Source organism: Tetrao urogallus (genome assembly GCF_951394365.1).
Source record: "Tetrao urogallus genome assembly, chromosome: 4".
NCBI classification, from domain to species: domain Eukaryota; kingdom Metazoa; phylum Chordata; class Aves; order Galliformes; family Phasianidae; genus Tetrao; species Tetrao urogallus.
Genome location: NC_136817.1, coordinates 25,344,650 through 25,364,171, shown reverse-complemented (window position 1 = coordinate 25,364,171; position 19,522 = coordinate 25,344,650).

Here is a 19,522-nt window from a genome sequence, read left to right as displayed (position 1 = left end):
GGATCTCTCATTTCCAAGAGTTTGTACAATGAAAGCTGCCCTTTGAAAACTGATAGCATGATTACAAATGGAAGGAAGGCACTGAATCAAAGCTCTGCTCAACAAGAGAAAAACTTCAGAAAAAACAACCCACATTTTAGTGTCCATTCGGTAAACAAACTTCCTGAAGGCTTCCTGCATGGGCTTGATGGGGATTTTACATCAGTCCTCTCAATTTCTCAAAACAAAATGGTGAGAATCATAATTTATCACCCTGCTGCCGTACACAGAATTCACACAGCACAGACCAGAAGCAAGAATAGAGATTAGCACCAAATAATACAGAAACTCTAATTATATGCAGAGATGTATCGTTCAGGTACTTTGCAAATCTTTTCTCTGGCTCTCCTTCTATACAGATTTCTCTAACCAATTTCTTACCTTGAGTACATTTGGATATTAAAATAAATAACATAAAAGTAGCTCTGCTGTATGCTTTGAAACATTCCTTGATAACTGTCGAAACTGATGTGAAGTTTGTATTCCTCTTAAAAATATATCCTTTTTAATTCCTGCTTACATGATTGGGTCTTGAAGCACAGATACATTCAGTCATCATCTTGGAGTACATCATAAATCTCTGCTCGGTATTACAGAAACAACAACAGAACACCTAAAATGCTTCAGGCAAAACGTTCAATGAGAAAGTTCTAAGTAATGCTGTGTGTTGAGAGAGGTTCTGTGCGGGTGAACGGAAATCAATTTCATTCCAGTTTATGTCAAATATAGCTTAAATCGCCAAGGGACCAGGTTAAACTCAAGCAGTACAAGACAGGTTCAAAATAAGTATCTGTAAGAGTTCCTCTAAGCAACGCAGTAAAATAGCTCACAAGTTCACACCTGTACTACTTGGCCTGAATCACAGCTTTTAGGCGGGCACTTGTACTACCGAAAGAAGTCTATTACTGAACTGAGGGAGAATGCTCAGAATCTGGCTCTACTAACTTCATGCTTGGGATACCACACACCAGGAGCACTATGCTTTTCCCTTACCTAAAACCCTTATCTCATTTGGAGGTTTAGGGGGCATAAAATCATAGAAACATTAAGGTTGGAAAAGACCTCTAAGATCACAAAGTCCAACCCCAACCCATACCCACCATGCCCACTGATCATGTGTCACGTCTCCACGGTTTGTGAACACCTCCTGGGATGGTCACTGCACCACCTCCCTGGGCAGCCAATGCTGCACCAGTCTTCCTGAGAAGAAATGTTTCCCAAAATCACACTTTATCCACCACACTTCCTCCCAATCCTCCACACAGCCTGAACAGACGACAGCTTCAAAAGATGGCCTAAACTACTAACACGCATCACGTCTGTATCAAATTTTGGACCTCTTGGTCTTTAGGGATATGACAGTGTTTGCTTCAGATTATTCATCAAAAGACACACATCTCCTACTCTGGAGCTGGGAAACTAAACGTCTATTTGGAATAGCAAACAACTAAGAAAATATGACTAATTCAGGCAAAATGGAGGCCCGTGCCACACAAAGGTGACATTCGTGCACCACGCTCTCGAACAAAGAGAGAAAGTGCTGTAGGCACTGAGTAGGTGAAATATCTTTCTTCCACTTTTCAATCTTCCTATGTTGAGAGGAGTGCCAGGCATGAACCTCACAGCATTGCTGGCAGCAAAAATTAAGCAGTTTGGAGGTGCTCTAGGGATCACAGCACATTGATGGTGGTTTTGAATAGGAGCTGTGGGATAAGGATGCCTGGTAGCTCGCAAGAAATGGTTTCATTTGACAACAGTCCTCTCCTAAAATGCTTGGGAGGTGTTAAGTGAAGCAGAAGGAACTTGAGGGCAAAAACACAATGTGTAACAGTTTGACTCCGAAGGAAAATTACATTTTGGACATATTAGAAGACTGCACGTGTTTTCAGCTTTTGAAAACATGCATATATGGACTTTGCTTAGTGAAAACACTGAATATTAGCCCTAAATATTAACCAAAATCAAACCTCCACATTATAAATGAACATCTAACTCTTTCCAATTGAGTCAGCACTGGAACCAAGGGATTCCTAAAGAACAACAGGAACACAAACCTTGCCTCAAATAATTAAAAACCTAAAAGGAGCTATTTTAAAAACTTCACACAATTAAGCACTAGGCTGGAGGCAGTTTCTGATAAGAGGAGCCTGTTCTTTTCTCATCCATACACCACATTTCTTCCTTCACTTCTGCCTTGTATGTTTTCCCATCTCAATTTCCGTAATGCTGCTGCACACTGTGTTTTCAGTGAAAAGCAGGTCTCAATATCTGACAATACAACAGCTACACAGACACATCTGTAAGAGAAAGGCCTAAATCCCTGCCAAGATGCCTTTTATGTAGCAAACTATTTTCCAATGTGACACTGCAACTTAGCTATATTTTCCCAATGAGGTATCTCACCATTGTGTTTATTTCTCATTAGTGACTAGGCAACCCAGCTTCACATAGCAGTTGCTCTGCAATCACTTTAAAACAACACTCATCTCAAAGATGAGGGTGGGAAGGCTACAGAAAAGTTTGCAGCACAGGGGGGGAGGCATCAGGGAAACAGTGAGCAGGGCTCCTCTCCTGTTCTCATGGCACGTTCACAGAGGTATGCTGGTCTAGATACTGCATTTTGCATTATTAGCTGAATGCTAAAGTGGAACACAGTATTTTCAAGCTTGCATTTACAGTATGCTACCAACAAAATGCATTTATTACAAGATGTAAGTAAAACATGTAAATACATACAAGATGCATGTAAACAAGTACATAAAAATTAGATTAAGGGGGAAGGATGACAGTAGAGTTATCTTACTAGTCCATTATTCTCTGTTTTCTTTATGTTAAAGAATAATATCAGACACATACCCAGATAAAGAAAGCAGAGCCTCCAGGTAAGTGCAAAATCAGTGCCAGCTTTTCTCTAATGTACTCCCAGACCACATCACTTTGCATCCTGCAAAACCCAGCTTCATGCCCATGAGGGCTGATGCTCATTTGCCCGCAGTTATTGTGAGGGTGAAGGAAGAAGGAGAGGAGGGATGGCCTATGAAACTGTTCTGTGAAGCCAGTCAGACTTGATTTTAAAACTACTGACCTACAGCAGCAGGTGGCTGGGGGCCTTCTAATAGCCATCTTGCTCCTTTGAGTTGCCACTCTGGCAAGAGGGTTAAGATAAAAGGAGGTTCAGGTTGGATAATAGGAAACATTTCTTCTCAAAAAGAGTGGTGGGGCATTGGCACAGACTGCGCAGGGAGGTGATGCAGTCACCGTCCCTGGAGGTGTTGAAGAACTGGAGATGTGGCACTAAGGGACATGGTCAGTGAGCATAATAGGGGTGAACTGGGGTTGGGCTTTCTGATCTTAGTGGTCTTTCCAACCTTAATGGTTCTATGATTCCATGATTTTACCCTCTCAAGACAGGAAGAAGCATTTCCTGAGGCAGCCAAACCTGACCATCTGTAGTATCTTCACCCTTGTGCCTAACTCCCAGATCATTGTGTGCTTACAGTTGGGTACCTGCCCTCGCTGAACTTGTCTTGGTAGCACACGGTGCAGCCTGGAACTGGAGGTGGCGAGCAGCAGGGCTAGTGCAGCCATCCACACCAGAGCACACTGAGCTGGCTCCCACCTCACAACAGCTGAACTCGGCTGGCCTCCATGCATCACTGATGGCTCTGCAAGAGCACGAGTGCCGGTGGTGGGGCCCGAGGTGCAACAAGCAGAGAATCACAGGTTTTCCAAGCAGTGCTTCACAGCCCAGTGAATGCAAATGCTCGCCGCTCTGGGGCTTGGGCTATGGACACGCCGGTGACTGCATCAGGACACTGCAGAGCTGTATTCGCAGAGATTCCCTGTGGAGCAGATTGCTCCTGTTGTACCACCATGCATGCATGGCCAGTGATCTGTGGGGTCTGCTGGCAGCTCCTGAAGGTCCAGGGCTTGGCAGACATCACTCCCACCCCTTCCGTGCTGGCAGAGGCAGTGCCAAGCAGGCTCCACATTGGATGCATTTCAGAAGGCGAGGGGAAGGAGAAGGCTGGACTGCAGCACAGCTTGTGAGCCGCCACAATGCCCTTCTACAAATTAAAAGGGCCGTCAGCTTCCTCTGTACTGCTTATTCAGCAGCATCAAGGTTAGAATACCTTCTCAGCCATCCGATAGCCATGTTTTCAACTAGGGATTGGCAGCAGAATATAGAGAGGTTTACACTCACCCAACCCTCAAGTTTACCAGCAGTTTTGGGCTTCTGCGAAGTTTGCTTGTTGCATTTTGTGTGCAACATGAAGGGGACTACGACAAGGTGGGTGTGAGCGCTGCAGAAGCAGCACTGTCACATTTAGCTTAGTCACGGTTACAGATTTTTTATATGCTTAAACTTGTCACATTTTGAAGGGGAAAAAAATAAAATCCTTCACTAGCTTAAAGAAAAAAATGTATTTTCCTTCATCTTGTTCTACTGAGGGGGGAGGCAGTTAAACTCTACTCCCCCAAAGATGTCAATTTCTGTCTGAAAAGTGATGATGCTTACAATCTCTTAACCATTTCTCTTGAAGCGTCACCTCTGAATGTGAATAAAAATTATCAAAAAGAGAAGCTATTCATTTATGAAAATTATTCCAAGAAACTTATTTTCATACTCTGAGAAGTCATTTAAAGATAGATCATCATTACACATCTATAAATCCTACATAAGCATAATGAAAATAACCACATCGGTTTTCACATCTAATTCCACTTTTCCACGTGTAATTGAATGGATCAATATCATCTGTCTGTGTCACAACCCAAATTAAATACCCTTCAATTCACAAGCTTAGAGGCATGGTGGCATTCATGGTCTCACAAGCTGGCATTTGTATCCCTATGCTCAGGTTCACAAGGATTGCATGGGACTCTATCCTATTGGTAAGATGTAGTTTGATATTTTTGACATTCCTTCCATGAGAACTACTCTTAGATCTAAGTTAAAGTACCTGGGCTCAAAGATAGTGAATGCTGAAATCAACACAGATAAATAGAGAACACCAACTCTTGAGCAAGGAACAAAGAGAATTAGTAGCTAAAGTGAATAGATGCAGTAAGACATGGACAAGAAAGAGGCTTCTGAAGCATGGAGAATATCTTCCAGAGCTACCGACACACAGGGAATCTCCATAGCAAACAAGCAAAGCTCCTCTGAGTAGCTAAGCCAAACAAAAGGACAAGGGTAGATGGAGTTCTGCACAGTGCTCTCAGTACCTTTTGGCAATACGAACCACACTGCGAGGCACTGGCTGCGAGACATACGTGAGAGGATGGAAATACAACAGGTGTGATTTATTACAACTAGAGAGCACCTCCATGAAATAAGGAAATGAGCACAATTGTCTTCCTAGTCATCCAGAAACTCAGGCATTCACTTTCAGTACAGTACAGTGTCTTTCGCTTTTAATTGTATTTTTTCTTGGCTTTGCCATCACCACCTGCTATTCCATTTGACAGCTTTGCCTAACAATAGGCTGTGCATAAATGTGCTAATTTTGCAGGCTTAAAAAAAAATCAAAATCAAATCCACACTTACTGCAACGGGACTCTCTGTTAAGTGGACCCTGGTCTAGCATCTTCTCCCCTGTGGCCATCACTGAAAGTCTTTTGCATTACTGCAGAAACCAACCGGTCATATATTTCAGTAACTCTCCTCCTCAAAACTGCTGAAGACACATTGTACTCTGGAGGGGAATCTTAAAGATCCTACATCCTAATTAAACAAATTGCTAGTCTAAAACCAGAACAGAGACAGAGTGTGGGGTTTTTTTTTGTTTAAGCAATGTGCTCTGTAAAAAAAGCATCAAGATGAAAGAAGCTGGCTCTGCCATCAGAAACTCTTATTTTAACCTGATCAAATGCAGAACAGGGGTCGCTGGTGCAGGCAAGCAGGCTGGGCTCCTTAAAACAACATGGATCACTCAGTGCATGTTACTGCCAACGTTATTGCCATCCAGATATAAATATGTACGTGGACTATCATTTTCTTGTAACAAATGGTAAAAGATATCCTGGTGACAGAGAGGCAGTCATGGAGAAAGGATTACTTTATCACCTACCTATGACTATGTTTCCCAAGCAACGTTCTCGCCAATCAGATGCCCTGGGTGATCATTAGTTCTTGCACATGGCAGCAATGAAATTGTCCCTTAAAGTAAATCATTCAAGGATTTTTATAATCTGAAATAAAATTTTCTAATATTTTTTTCCTAAGTTTTCCAGGTTTAGGGTTTTAATCTTTTATTATTTATTGTGCGGCAGTTGTGAAGGGCATGATGAGAAGCTCAGTGTAAATAGTTGACACTGGGGGATCAGCACACGACAATGCTGCATTTAAGACATTAATGCTTTTTTCTTTTCTCTTATAATCTCAGTGTTCTTCCAGAGGGTGTACAAATTGAACAAAACCCTATAATAGTAAAACAAAACAAACTAATGCTACTCTTAGTTTTTGTTTATTTTCCTGCCTTCTGGCTAAAGCTGCTGATAAATATTCTTTATAAACTGTACCGAAGGAGGAGAATGGAATATATATACATTCTTTTCTTTTTTACACTTAAAGTATCGAATTCAAAATAACACAATTCTTGACTGTCTGAGGTAAAGTATTCCTCTATCCTTGTACTCCCAAGGATTTATTAGTCTTTTTAACTATGACCAACACAATTTAACCTTTGCTGCCTTCACCTCCGGTAATTTTTTCTGTCCCACCAAAGCCTGAATTACATGCTAATTATAGCAAAATACTGGACATTCTCTTAACTGTGGGCTTAAAAATAATCCTCTTTCAATAGAAAAAGACATAAAATATCTCATTAGACCAACAGCACTACCAGACACAATCCATTCTATGGTACAAAAAAAATCTATGCTATGCATCACTTCTTCCTGACACCTGGAACTCAGAGACTGAGTGAGCCCCTATTGCTAAATGGAAAGTAGATGCCATATCCTTCCTTGGCCTATTTCTACTTGATTTTAAAAAACAGTTATATTGTATTTGGAGCGCAATAACATAAAAAAAACCCTACAATAATAACTGATTGACATGAAGTCAAGCTCTGAAGTCAATGTGTGCTCACAGGATCTGGTTCTCAGCAGCTTTTAAATCCTTCAAAATCATGCTCCATCCTTGAAAGAAGGCAGCTGAGGCTCTCCCTAGCACTACAAACTGTTCTGTGTCCTTCACAGCTTTTTTATCTGATTGACTGTATGTCCTACGTTAGGACCACATCTATACACTACTAAGGACATATAATTCATCCCAAATGATCAAGGATAATTATATGCTTAAAGAGCAATATGCAAAGGTTCTCCTACAGATAATTAAGGAGAAAACTCACAGCTCACCCATGTGGGAAGTTAGCCAGGAAGTGCAGACATACTTTGGGAATTCATCCATTATTTATAATCTGCAGTGTCTTGTCAAAAACCTAAATGAAAAGTTAAAGCTTTAACACATTCTCTAGCATACTGCCGGGCCATCACCTCCCATTAGTTTTAAAGTAACACTCCCATTGGGCCAGATTCATCAGAAGGTTTCCTGGCACCTGCTTAAACCTTCCAGACCTCCCTGAAGAGTCAAAGCTCAAGGAAGCTCCTGATCGCCACAGTCACTGCCTTTACCGTGGGGATCTGCCAGATGCACACAAATATGTATCCAGATGTGAGCCCAGTGGTCAGCCTTGAATGAACACACCTCAGACATACAGACAGTTCTTTCCCCATCAGCTCTGACAGCATGCTCATACAAGTGCCCTAGGTCTCACCCTTGCAATAACTTTTCCACCGGTGTGCATGGATGATGTTAAATGTGATCACAACCTGAACGCCAGAACTAAGCAGCAGTGTTACGTGTACTAGTGGTGACAAAACAGCACCACTGTTGGCACCATGAACACTGCTGTTTTTTTCCCATAGTAAACAATTTCCCATTCGATTTTCCTTTTCCATTAAAAACAAAAAAACACCACAAGGTTATCATTTCCACTGTAGAATGACCCTACAGTATTTCAATTACAATAGCTCATCTTTAGACCCATTTCTTTCTCCCAGATACCCCTACACTTCTATTCACAGCTGAGGCACAAAACTCAATTAGTTATTAATTGAGGCATGTTAAAATTCATTAACTCTGTGTGTGAAGCTTAAGCTATAATTAACTGTCTTCCTAGGCTTTTGTTCTTTAATCTCCAGGTAGAAGGTCCCATTGTTAATAAGAAAGATAACGCATAATCCTACAATCTCTCTTGTGAGTAGATGACTCAGTTCTGGTGGTGGCAATGTGACATTAACCCCAGCAGGGACTTCTCATGTTAATGGTGTTCTGTCAGATACTGTGTGCCATTGCATGCTGTGTGTGAAGTTGAGCATATTCTGAAAGAACAGAGGCATAACCAATGAAAAAAAAATAAAATTCAAAAGGTCACTTGCAACAAGCTTAACGTCCTGCTACAGGACATGTATACCAGCCTCATTACTACATGCACATCTTTCCTTCCAGCTTTGCCTCTGCAAGAATTTTCATTTTAAAGAGCTACTAAAAAAGCAGCTCAAGGCAAATTCTTGTTTCACATATGGAACAACATGAAGCCAGCCCTTATTTTAAAGCAAAATGAACACAGAAATTAACTTACACGTCAAGTTCCAAGGCTTCCATTGCAGCATTCACTCTGGAATTTTCATGCACTTCTGTACTTCTCAACTCACTATATGGTTGTGCAAGCTTGGAAGGAAGTAACTCAAACCTAAACTACATTAACACATGCCTCTTCCCAAATGGAGCTGCCTTTAGGATGGAATTTTGCAAGTAGTTCAGGGGAAGCAGTTTCCTGCTTCTATTCTAGGCACCATCTTGGTCAGAAAGAACATCCTAGCTTTAAACTTGAAGATGGAGAATGAATATAATCAATAAACAATATTAGTAAAAGAAGAACATGAGAAACTGGAATAACTGAAAAGGAAAAGGGGATGTCTTTTGCTTGATCTTTGGTTTAGGTGCTGACCTATGAGCCATAGTAACACAGTATATAAACTACGGGTGAAGTGAAAAGATGAAGAGAAAAAAAAAACAACAGTCGCTTTGGGAGATGGACAGCTTTTCATGCTCAGCCATCTCTTCTTTGTTCCACATAGGCTTTTTGCAGTAATAATCCAGATACTGTGTGCATTGGAAGAACTGCTCCCAAGAGGCACAACAAGCAGGCAGGGACAGTGCCTGTATTCAGTGAGACAGGGAAGCCCTGCCTTGAAATGCAGGCCTGCAGCATTTCTCCATTTGTAGGAGGTGAGCTCTAAATACATTTTCAAAAAGAAGTTTTCACTCAGAAGGTCAGTGAGTTGGCTGACATTAGGACATCCCTGCAATGCTTACAGTGCCTAGTGTGACAGATAAGACTGGGGAGAAGATCTGAGCAATGCTGCTCTGCGGTCCATCCTCCTGTCAAGCCCTGGGGTGAGGAGGGCAGAGCCCCAGCACCAGCCTTGTGCTGCCGTAAACAGAGGATTTGCTTCACCAAAAGCAAAGGTTCCCATGGAGGGTTGGACAGCCAGGGCAGGTCAGAGCAAGGAGTGATGGAGCCAGGACTCTGTTTCCACTCTTTCCTCCCGCCCCCTCATTTTTGCAAAGTGCCAGCCTACACATTGGAGCTGGCACAGAGTGAAGGCAGTCTGTGCCAGAAAACAAGTCTGGTGCAGATTATTTCCCTGCTGGAGCAATGAGGAAGCCATAGAGACTTTGGGAGTTGCAATACGGTTGCTAACCCCTTTCCTGCTGCAATGCAATTGTGTGCTTCTTCCAATGGGAGCTCCAGCAGGAGCAATCCAGGTCCCAACCCCAAGACATCTGGGGGAAGGATTGTTTTCCACTTGGAGCTGGAAGAAGCAGCAGCAAAGGAAAAGAAAACTGGAAATCAGAATGCACATCAAGACAATCCAATTTTTGCAGTACCTTGTATGTGTGCTACAATTTGTTCAACTGTGTGGCTTCACATAATGTGAGACACCACGTGCCCATCCACATGGATATGCATTTGACCAGCCGACCTGCAGCTCCGTCTTGTTACAGCATCAAACACCCCAAATCTGCATTTGAGGTCTTCTGTCCATGTGTTCATGACATCACATGGTCAGCCTGGTCGGACACAGACTCACCTGCTTCCCCCTTCTCTCTTCCTGACAAGGCTGTGCCATGGACTTACGGATCTCAGAGGGCTGAAACTCAAACAGCTGTTTTAGGTTTTGAGTCAGCTTCAAAAAAGTAATGAAGAATTCATTATTCCTCTGCACTGAGGAGTCAGGGAAACAAACAGGAAAAAAAAATGGCTGTGACCTTGCGCAATTTGTCACATGCCTCTGTATCAATCACACACGTCCTATCCTCATAAGCTGGAAAAATAGCACTAATACCAATATTGATGACGTTGTCAAGCCTTCACAATAGATGCCTGACAGCAGTGTGTAAGCTAGAGATATGTATCTGGCAATCAATAGCTTGGGAAGTCTTATGTAGAAGCAGCCACTCAGTGCAAATGCATGCAGAAGACACCATGCAAAATGCCTACCTTGCTTTTTTTTTTTTTTTTTTTCCTAATATTGGAAGGATTAATGCTTAAGGGAATTACCTACCTCAAAATCTGCTAGAAATATGTGAAGACCAAAACAATTAAGCTATCATTCTGCCAACAAGCATCTGGGGTTGAGAATTAGCTGTTCTGCGATACGAGAAGAAGCTGAACAGAAAGCAGAGAATGGTAACAATCTTACTACACTTCCAGTCCAAAGCACTGGGAATACTGTGCTGAATTTGATTGTCACTTCTGGGTTTTCCTCATGCCTTAGGCCTCTAAACTAGCTGATCACCTTATCAAGAAGCCTGTTTCTGCTCCAAATCCAGGTGGCTTCATTACTCTATCAAAATATTAATAGTGATGTTATAAGATCAACATTTGTTTTGCCAAGAGCAATGAATAATGCAAATAGTACCACCTAAAATCATTATTGTTTTATTTAAATCAGAGGCTGAGAGCCACCCTCTGATCCTGTGCCAAAAATAGAAGAAAATGAAGTGCATTTAGAGCTGGTGAAAGGTAATGGATACAAAGGCACAGAGAATGAACTGCGTAATTTATCAACAGAATGCAGAAAGTCAGCACACCACATTCCCCAGTCTGCACAATATGCCATTTTTAAATTTCCTTTCACCTTCAGAGCCCATGTACTCCAGCAGATGAAGAATGCTTGTTTCTAGAAGAAAGAAGTTTTTCGGTTTCCTTCTTCCCAAAAGCAGTGACCCAAAAACTCTATCATTAGTAACAATAATTAAAAGGTGCCATAAGAGGGAGTGTATGGATGATTGCCACTGAAAGGAACATTCTCATTAATTTATTACATATTTTTAACTTGGCTTCATTAGGACATGTCTGATGAAGGCCGTTTAGGACTCTGGGGATATTTGTGTACTTCACTGGCTCCCTTGGTGTTGTCATGAGGTAGGAAGGTAAGAAAAATCTGTTGGCTAATGCACAGTTTTACATGTGTAGCCAGGGAATTTATCAGCTTGTCAGTCTTCTAATCAAGCAGAAGTGCCCTCTTGAAAGTGAGGATCTAATTGCTTCTATTGCTATTCAAACATGAGCATTGAACACTGGTTTCTCCAGTACAAGGAAAATTGTTATCTTTCCAAACCTGCCAGCCTTTGAATGGCTATAGAAAGATGGGAATACTTGAAGCAAGGTGTTACATCCAGCCTGCCTACATCTTCTGCTCACCAACACGTAGCAGCTGAAGAAAGCCACCCCTAAACTCTTCAGCACAGACTTTCTGCATGCCTGATTTTAGGACGAGCCTCTCCAAAGCACAAGTGGTCATTCTATTCTTTCCAGTCTCACAAAGACCATACCCTACTGTGCTCCTAAAGAGAGCCAGCAGATTGGCCATCTCAACAGCAACCATCCTTCACTGGTATTTGAGCACTGTATTCTGTTCAGTTTCTTAGGAGAAACTAGCTTTCCTTGATGGAAGATAGATTTCTTTGATAGAAATCTCTAAACTTTGCTCTTAAATTCTGGAGGCTTTAAATTCAGGAGGTTTTTAAGAAAAGGATAGATGTGGCACTGAGGGACATGTTTTAGTGAGCATGGTAGAGCTGAGTTGACAGTTGGACTAGATGACCTTTGTAGTCTTTTCTAACCTTAATGGTTCTATGATTCTATAAATATAGCTTTTAACTGAGGCACTAAAAAGACACCACAGCTCTATAAATGACAAATAATGATAAGCACTTGGTAGAAGTTACCTTGCTAGTCAATATCCATAAAGCAGAGTTAACTAACGATTAACAAACCTAGCATGTACTAAGTATGCAGGCCTCTCTAATGGAGCAGAAGACAGGGAAATATTAAAGAAGCGCTAACAGCTGGCTTGTTAATACCCTGAGAGCCAATTTCCTACATAAGACACAAATGGGAAGGCAGAATTGTAATTAAGTCTATTTTAAGATAAACAGGAAAAAAAAGTCACCTAATGAATCATATCTTTTATTATACATGTGCTTGGCAACTGCCGGGCATCCAGATTTCTCCAGTTGCCTCTGTGGACTGGGACAGAAGTGCCCTGAGCTTGCTTCTGAGTTTCTGCAAGGGGCTTTCAGCAGTGGGAAATTAAATTAAGAGGAAAGGGGCCTCAGAAAGTTTTTCAGCAGATGTGAGCTGTGGACTCTCCATATGAGGCAAACCAGGAACAGAATATTCCTTTGCCATTTCCACAAAGCCCAGTAGCTGAGTGTAGAGCAGCCACTTCACAGCCACAGAGCAGCATGGCAGATGCTTGGGTGTGAGAATTAAGGCTACATCCTGTGAAGGCGGGACTTGGGCCACTAAGCCCAAGCATCTGGTGTGACTTCCAGTCTTGCTGCTGTCGATGGAGGAATGGACTTTAGGATATTCTAGTACCATCAAGTTAGAAAAAATACTTCCACATCAGCAGTTTTCAACTAAGTTGTTCCTGCTTGTTAGGATCCCTCAAGAGTGCTTTGAGACTGCAAAGAAAACTTTCTAGGACTTATTTCACAGAAGAGAACAAACCGAAAATCACACAAATCTACGAATTGCTTCTAGTTTCATTTTTGTAAGCGGTAGAACTCATTCCCATTTATACTTCTAATTGGAGACAGAAAGAAAAGACTCAGGCCTTTCATCAGATACCATCCGGAGTGAGTTATCAGGGTTAAATCCATGCTGAATGGTAAAAGCAAATTAATCTAGGCTGATAAAGCGTGAGCATTTAGTTGCCAGGAATCCGCTAAAGCCCCAATCTGCAGAGATTTACTCCTGCACTTCATTTCAAGAACACAGACAGCCTGCCTTCCTCCAATCCAGCACAACTTCACTTTATACATTCATATATTTATTTTCTCAAGTGAAATGTAAAGAAAGAACTTTCTACGTGCTGCTGTCACGTTATGCCTGCGTCTAAGAAGCACATACTGAAATGATTCTTTAATTAGCTTAAAACGCCGCTGAATGCATGCATTCATATTTCACCAAAGTAAAATCAGAAGTGCCACCAGTCCTTAAGGTAAATGTAAATTATGAGTGTTTTACATAGAAAAGTAAACCCAACAAAGATGAGTTTGCATGCTTTACACCACTGCACATTTGGAATACTGTACCGCATCCAGAAAAAACACCAGTCCATTTCAACTTTCAGTGCGATTCTTTCCAAACCCAGCGATTTTTTAATTTTTTTTTATCCCCAGTCTGACAGTGTTGGGTGAGTCAGAAAGGTGAGCTGAGACTTTGGGAAAGTAAGCTGATTGCTGTATGAGTGGCTTAATGGAGTCCATTTTATGCTACCATCTACTCACAAGCATCCACAAGTCATTACCATGAGTGATCCATTTCACAGAATCACAGAATTATTTGAATTGGAAGGGACCTTTAGAGGGCACCTGGTCCAACTCACCTGCAATGAACAGGGACACCAACAGCAACATCAGTGTACTCAGAGCCCCATCCAGACTGATCCTGAATATCTCCAGGGACGCATCTCTATATCCATTGCATCTCTAGACAGCTTGTGCCAGTGCTTTATTGCTGGCTCATGAACAAGTTGCCATCCACAAGTATCCCCCAAGTCCTTTTCAGCAGGTCTGTGCTCTATTCTTATATCTCTAAGCTTGTACTGATAGTTGGGAGTTGCCACGTTGGATTTGTTGAACCTCATGAGGTTCACTTGGGCCAATTGCTCAAGCCAGTCTGAGTATCTCTGGATGGCATCCCATCCCTTAGGCATGTTGACTGCCTCCTACAGCTTGGAGTCTTTTGCAAACTTGCTGAGGATGCACTCAATCCCGCTATCAATGTCATGGATGAAGATATTAAAGAGCATTAGTCCAGTATTGACCCCTGAGGGACACCACTCGTTACTGATCTCCATCCTGACACTGAGCCATTGATCACTACTTTCTGGGTTTGATCTTGCAATCAGTTCCTCATCCATCAAAGAGTCCACCCATTTAATCCGTATATTTCCAAATTGGAGAGAAGGATGTTGTAGGATACCACATCAAAGGCCTTACTGAAGTCTAGATAGATGACATCAATGTCTCAAAAGGCCACTAGGCAGAACCTGCCCAATTAAGGAAGTATTTTCAGTTTAAAGCTTTTAGGCATGCCAACCTGCCTCACTTATAGGCGTGCCGCTGGTGAGGGTTTGGTGAGGATCTGGCAATCAGTGGCCCAAGGGGCTGGGCTGAGGTCTGCTCCAGCTCTAAGCAGGTCGAGATGGCTGCCCAGCCCACAGTGTGAGGCAGTGGGACACCTGCAGTGTCACAGCCAGGGGGAAGAGACGGGGGTTTATGACTACCATCTAAACAAATTTTATTGAGAACTTTTATGCCTGTAGGTTTGAGTAGTTTTTATAGAGAGGAGTTCTGAAAACTGCCATAAAATTTTGCCTTGGGGGTTATGATTACATTTGTATCTTTCCCAAACTTATATAAATAAAGACGACAGTTTTTACTGTAGAAGCTTAAAAGGTTAGAGAGGTATTTGGGTCTGTGATGAACCTTTTATAGATGTGATGTTATAAGAATTTATTCTTAAATATCAATAAAAAAATATATAACTTTACATTTCTTGATAAAGCAACGGCTATTAGAATAAGAGCTATCTACGTCAAAGAGGTGGCTGCATTGCTACTGAATTTTCCTTTCTGTCAAAATAATACTTGGTTACATTTCTGCTAACTGGAAACAGTTAACTAATTTGAATCCTATCAAACTAGCACTGTTTTGTTTTCTGAGAACACTTTGTAGTTTCCTAGTGTCAGATGCAAGATTCACATCACAACCGATTTTTATGTTATGGTTACATCATTTGGTTATGCAGGACTGGCACCACATATAATTAAACTTTTTAAACTATGTCTTATGATTTTTGTGCAAGTAAAAGAGAAACATAAGGCTAAAAACAAACAACTCTCTGCCATTGGACTCTATAGTTTCCCTTGCTGTGCTTCTGCTGTTTGATGGCCTGTGTTCTCCTGTGGTGGATCTCTCTCCCTCTCTTTCCTTCTCCCACACATCCACACATTTGTGCCCAGAATCAATTGCTCTCCAAAACCTGGCAGTGACAGGATCATAAAATCAAATGCTCCCAGTTTCAGAAGCAGTTCGTACCGGTTAAAACAGACACTGTAACTCGTCTCAGGGAAGCAAGGAAAAACTCAGCGGTGGGGCTCTTTATCAAGATTAATATACTTAGTCTGCAAACACAGAACAAATTGTGAAGTGAACACCTGAACACTGGAAATGAGGACTATTGAACCCTTTCTCTCCTCTCAAACAGAATCACAGTAGGATTTTAAATTTCAATGAAACAAATGATAATCTTATTTCAGATAGAAATCTGAAAATCTTATCGTTTCAGATAGAATGACTAATTACTGAGGAAAACTCCTTCAAAGCATTCACTATAAGCAGTTCTTGGTTTGCAGGCACCGCATGGCACAGTGGGGCTCTGAGCACTACACTGCTGCAGAAATACCTTCTTCATCTTAGCACCGAGTGTGCATGTTCCAAAGGAGGAATGCTAATTAAATCTTTATGAAGTTACGCAGTCCAAACCACACTCCCGAATGAAACTTTTTGCCCACAAGTACCTTAAAATAAAACCACACAAACTGGGCACCCTCATTCAAAAACATACATTTTAAGTACTCATAATGAGTTACCACGCTTTGTAATTAGAAATAGACACAAATGAAAATGAAAATTCGGGTCTCCAAACAGAACTATAACACCAAAATTACATGAAGAAGCAGGGGGGAAAATGCCAAAAAAAACCAGCCCCTTTCTATTTCTTACTTATTGTCTAAAAACTCCCTTCTCACTAACCTTGATTTCCTCTCAATCAGATGCTGCTTAAAAAAGAATCATATGCTCCAGTCACAGAAAAACACGGATTTCACAGCATGCCAATGGGAATCATAATATTTACATCTCTTTGTGATACTTTATTCAGAGTTACAGGCATTTTTACTAACTAACTTTTCATACCACACAGAGATCTCTGCTAAGTAAGATTTGAATATCTCTTACCTTACAGACGTCATCTCTTCTTTTGCCTCATGATCACACATTTGATCCACAGATGTACAAGGTTGCTAGAGATACAGTTGTACAGCAGCATCCAATGACGAGAAGAAACCTGGTGTATGAGGCACTGTAACAGAAAAAGAGATGTGCAGGTTTGAATCATGCCACAGAAAAATGTTTTAACATTTTGTAATCAAGAATATTCCACAGTTGTATTTTAACCTTGTCCATTTGAAGCCTTTGGGGACAGTATGAAAACCTTATTTCCAATGTTCGTCTCTTTCACCTTAGCCTCTCTTTCACCTTAATATTCACATTCTACAAAGCATTTCAACATTCATTCGAGTTCAAGAATCTAAGTTCAACATTTGCTGAAGCACTTTGTCAAATAATGAAGATAACTGTTGGTTGCATTCATCAGTAAACTTAATAGAGACAGGCAGTGGACAGGTACTCTTTTAAGTTACCTGGAAACTAGGTTGCTTTACAGTAACTGAAAATTAAGAGAGCTTTTAATAGCAAAAACATCATTATCAATTTTCCCTCTTTCTCTCAGAAGGAACCAAGGTCTGGGTAAAGCTGAATGACCACAGTGAGTTACAATACAGTTGTCTGAGAAACAGAAAGGCTGCTGACACTTATTATCTGAGCTTTCCTCTCAAAGTAGTTTTTTCCCCCTCTTTCAAACAGCAGGATTTGATTCTAAGAAGACATTTTTTTGTTTCTAAATCTTGAACCAGCAATAGTAGCATGGGAATTTAGGTTAACATCACGCACACAGCTAATGTTGGCATCTAAAAGCTCATGAGAATTAATGACTGAAAATGATTCACATAAAGTATTACCTTGGGAATTAGAGAGAGAGAGATTTGTTAATACCTTCACCTGTTTTTCTGTATTTTGTGGTGAAATTTAAATCATTATAATTTTGTTATTGTCTCTTTAGGTCTTGCTACAGTGATGAATTTCTAATTGTTTAACTATAATCAAGCCTAAAATATCACTGACTGACACAAAATTTGATTCCAGGCAAGAAGAGATGTAGTACTAGTAATTAAAAATATATATAATTATTCTTATTTATTTTTTTAAAGTTGGTTGCTATCATTTTAATTACATAAAATTCACTTGTAATGAAATGCATGTGGGAATCTTCTGCCAAGCTAAGACTTTATAAGGATTGCTTCTCCAGTTCTCGGATATCTAATCATCTCAAAGCAGAGGCACAAACTTGGAGAAGATGGGGAGAGAGTGCTAAAGTGAAACCCCCGAACTCTGGATCTGAAAACATTCCTTTCAAAAGAAGAGGGCTCCCTTCCCCTTGTTTTCTACCTCACCAAAACCAAGGACACAAAACTTCACTGAATAGCCTTCCAATAAACTCTTCAAGGTATCTGGAACAACATATTTCACATATATTGACTGGCCTCAAAGGACTGTAGCAGCTAAATATTGCCCAAGGGTAAGAAGAGATTCAGAGAGAGCGAAATATTGCCGGGAGGTGGAAGCTAAAGGCAATATGCACAATCAAAGGAGCGATTGTTACCTTAGGCCATTTTCCTGCCACTGTCTCCAGGGATAACCAGAGTTTGTTTATCGCCCTTAAAGTGTTTCTCTGGAAGCCGAAGAGTTTCTGCAACAAGGACTTACCACAAATCTGCAAGGAAGCTTGCTGCTTGGAAGCCTTTGGAGGTGGCAGTGGGCTCTTTGAGCTGCTGTACTGGGATTCAGTACCCAGAGTTGAACTCACGAGTGTTCAAGCACATGGTGAGCCTGAATTTATTTGTCAGGAGTTGAGCCACTCCATCTGACACCTCCACTGAATGAGGTATGCGAGCACTGTAGGCTGTGGTTAAATTGGCCATAAACACTACCAAACAGCTCCACGTCTCTGCTTTGGCAAGGTAATGGGATTGCCCAATGGCTGAAGAGCAGACTATAGCAGAGAGAGAGCAGAATGGAGAGACCTCAGATAGCTGCTGTAATCTGGGCTGTTGCAAACATGCTTTTGGGCTCTAGGGACAGAAAGATCTTCCTAAAGACAAGAATTCTGCCACCATTCACTGGTGGAGTCACCATCCCCGAAGATTTTCAAGAATAGTGGAGATGTGGAAATGAGGGACACAGTTAAGTGGGCATGTTGGTGGTGGGGTGATGGTCAGACTTGGTGATCTTAGAAGTCTTTCCCAGTCTTAAGGATTCTATGGTTCATTCAGCTCATTTTTAAGCATCTGAAACACTTCCATCCCCCCATGAATACATTATTCAATCTGCAAAATCCTGATTATTATTCCTTTTTTTTTTCAATTTGATGAAATCTAGAATTCTTGCATTAACAGGTGGAATATCAGATCCTTCTCATTCGATTACACAGGCCACATACCTGTAAAGAGCTGCTGTTTCCCATTCTGGGATCTGTTGTATTTAGAGTATAGAGCTATCAAGTCCTAGAAGGGCAAACCTGAACACTAGCCAGCAAAGTTTAATACTGATGGTGTCTTCTCTCAGTTTATTACACATTTTAATAAGGCCTGACTGCTAGAGCACTCAGTAACCTTCATAACTCAGCCCTAAATGAAAGCCGGCAAACATCAGCCCTACATGGGTGCTTAATGGGAGAAAACTGATTTGTGCTTTGTTACAAATGCACCACGGGCATTGTGTCACACAAGCAGAAGGGGTGTTTTAGTTAACCTTTAGGTTTTCCTCATTAAACTGAGTAGCTGCCACTTAAAAAAAATAAAAAAATCCTGTCTTTTGAATTGATTGTGACATGACAAAGAGCTAAATGCAGATTTACTGTGTGGCACAGAACCCACAGTCCAGGAAGAATCAATTTTTATAGGCTTGTTTGTTTGTCTAGATCCCTCT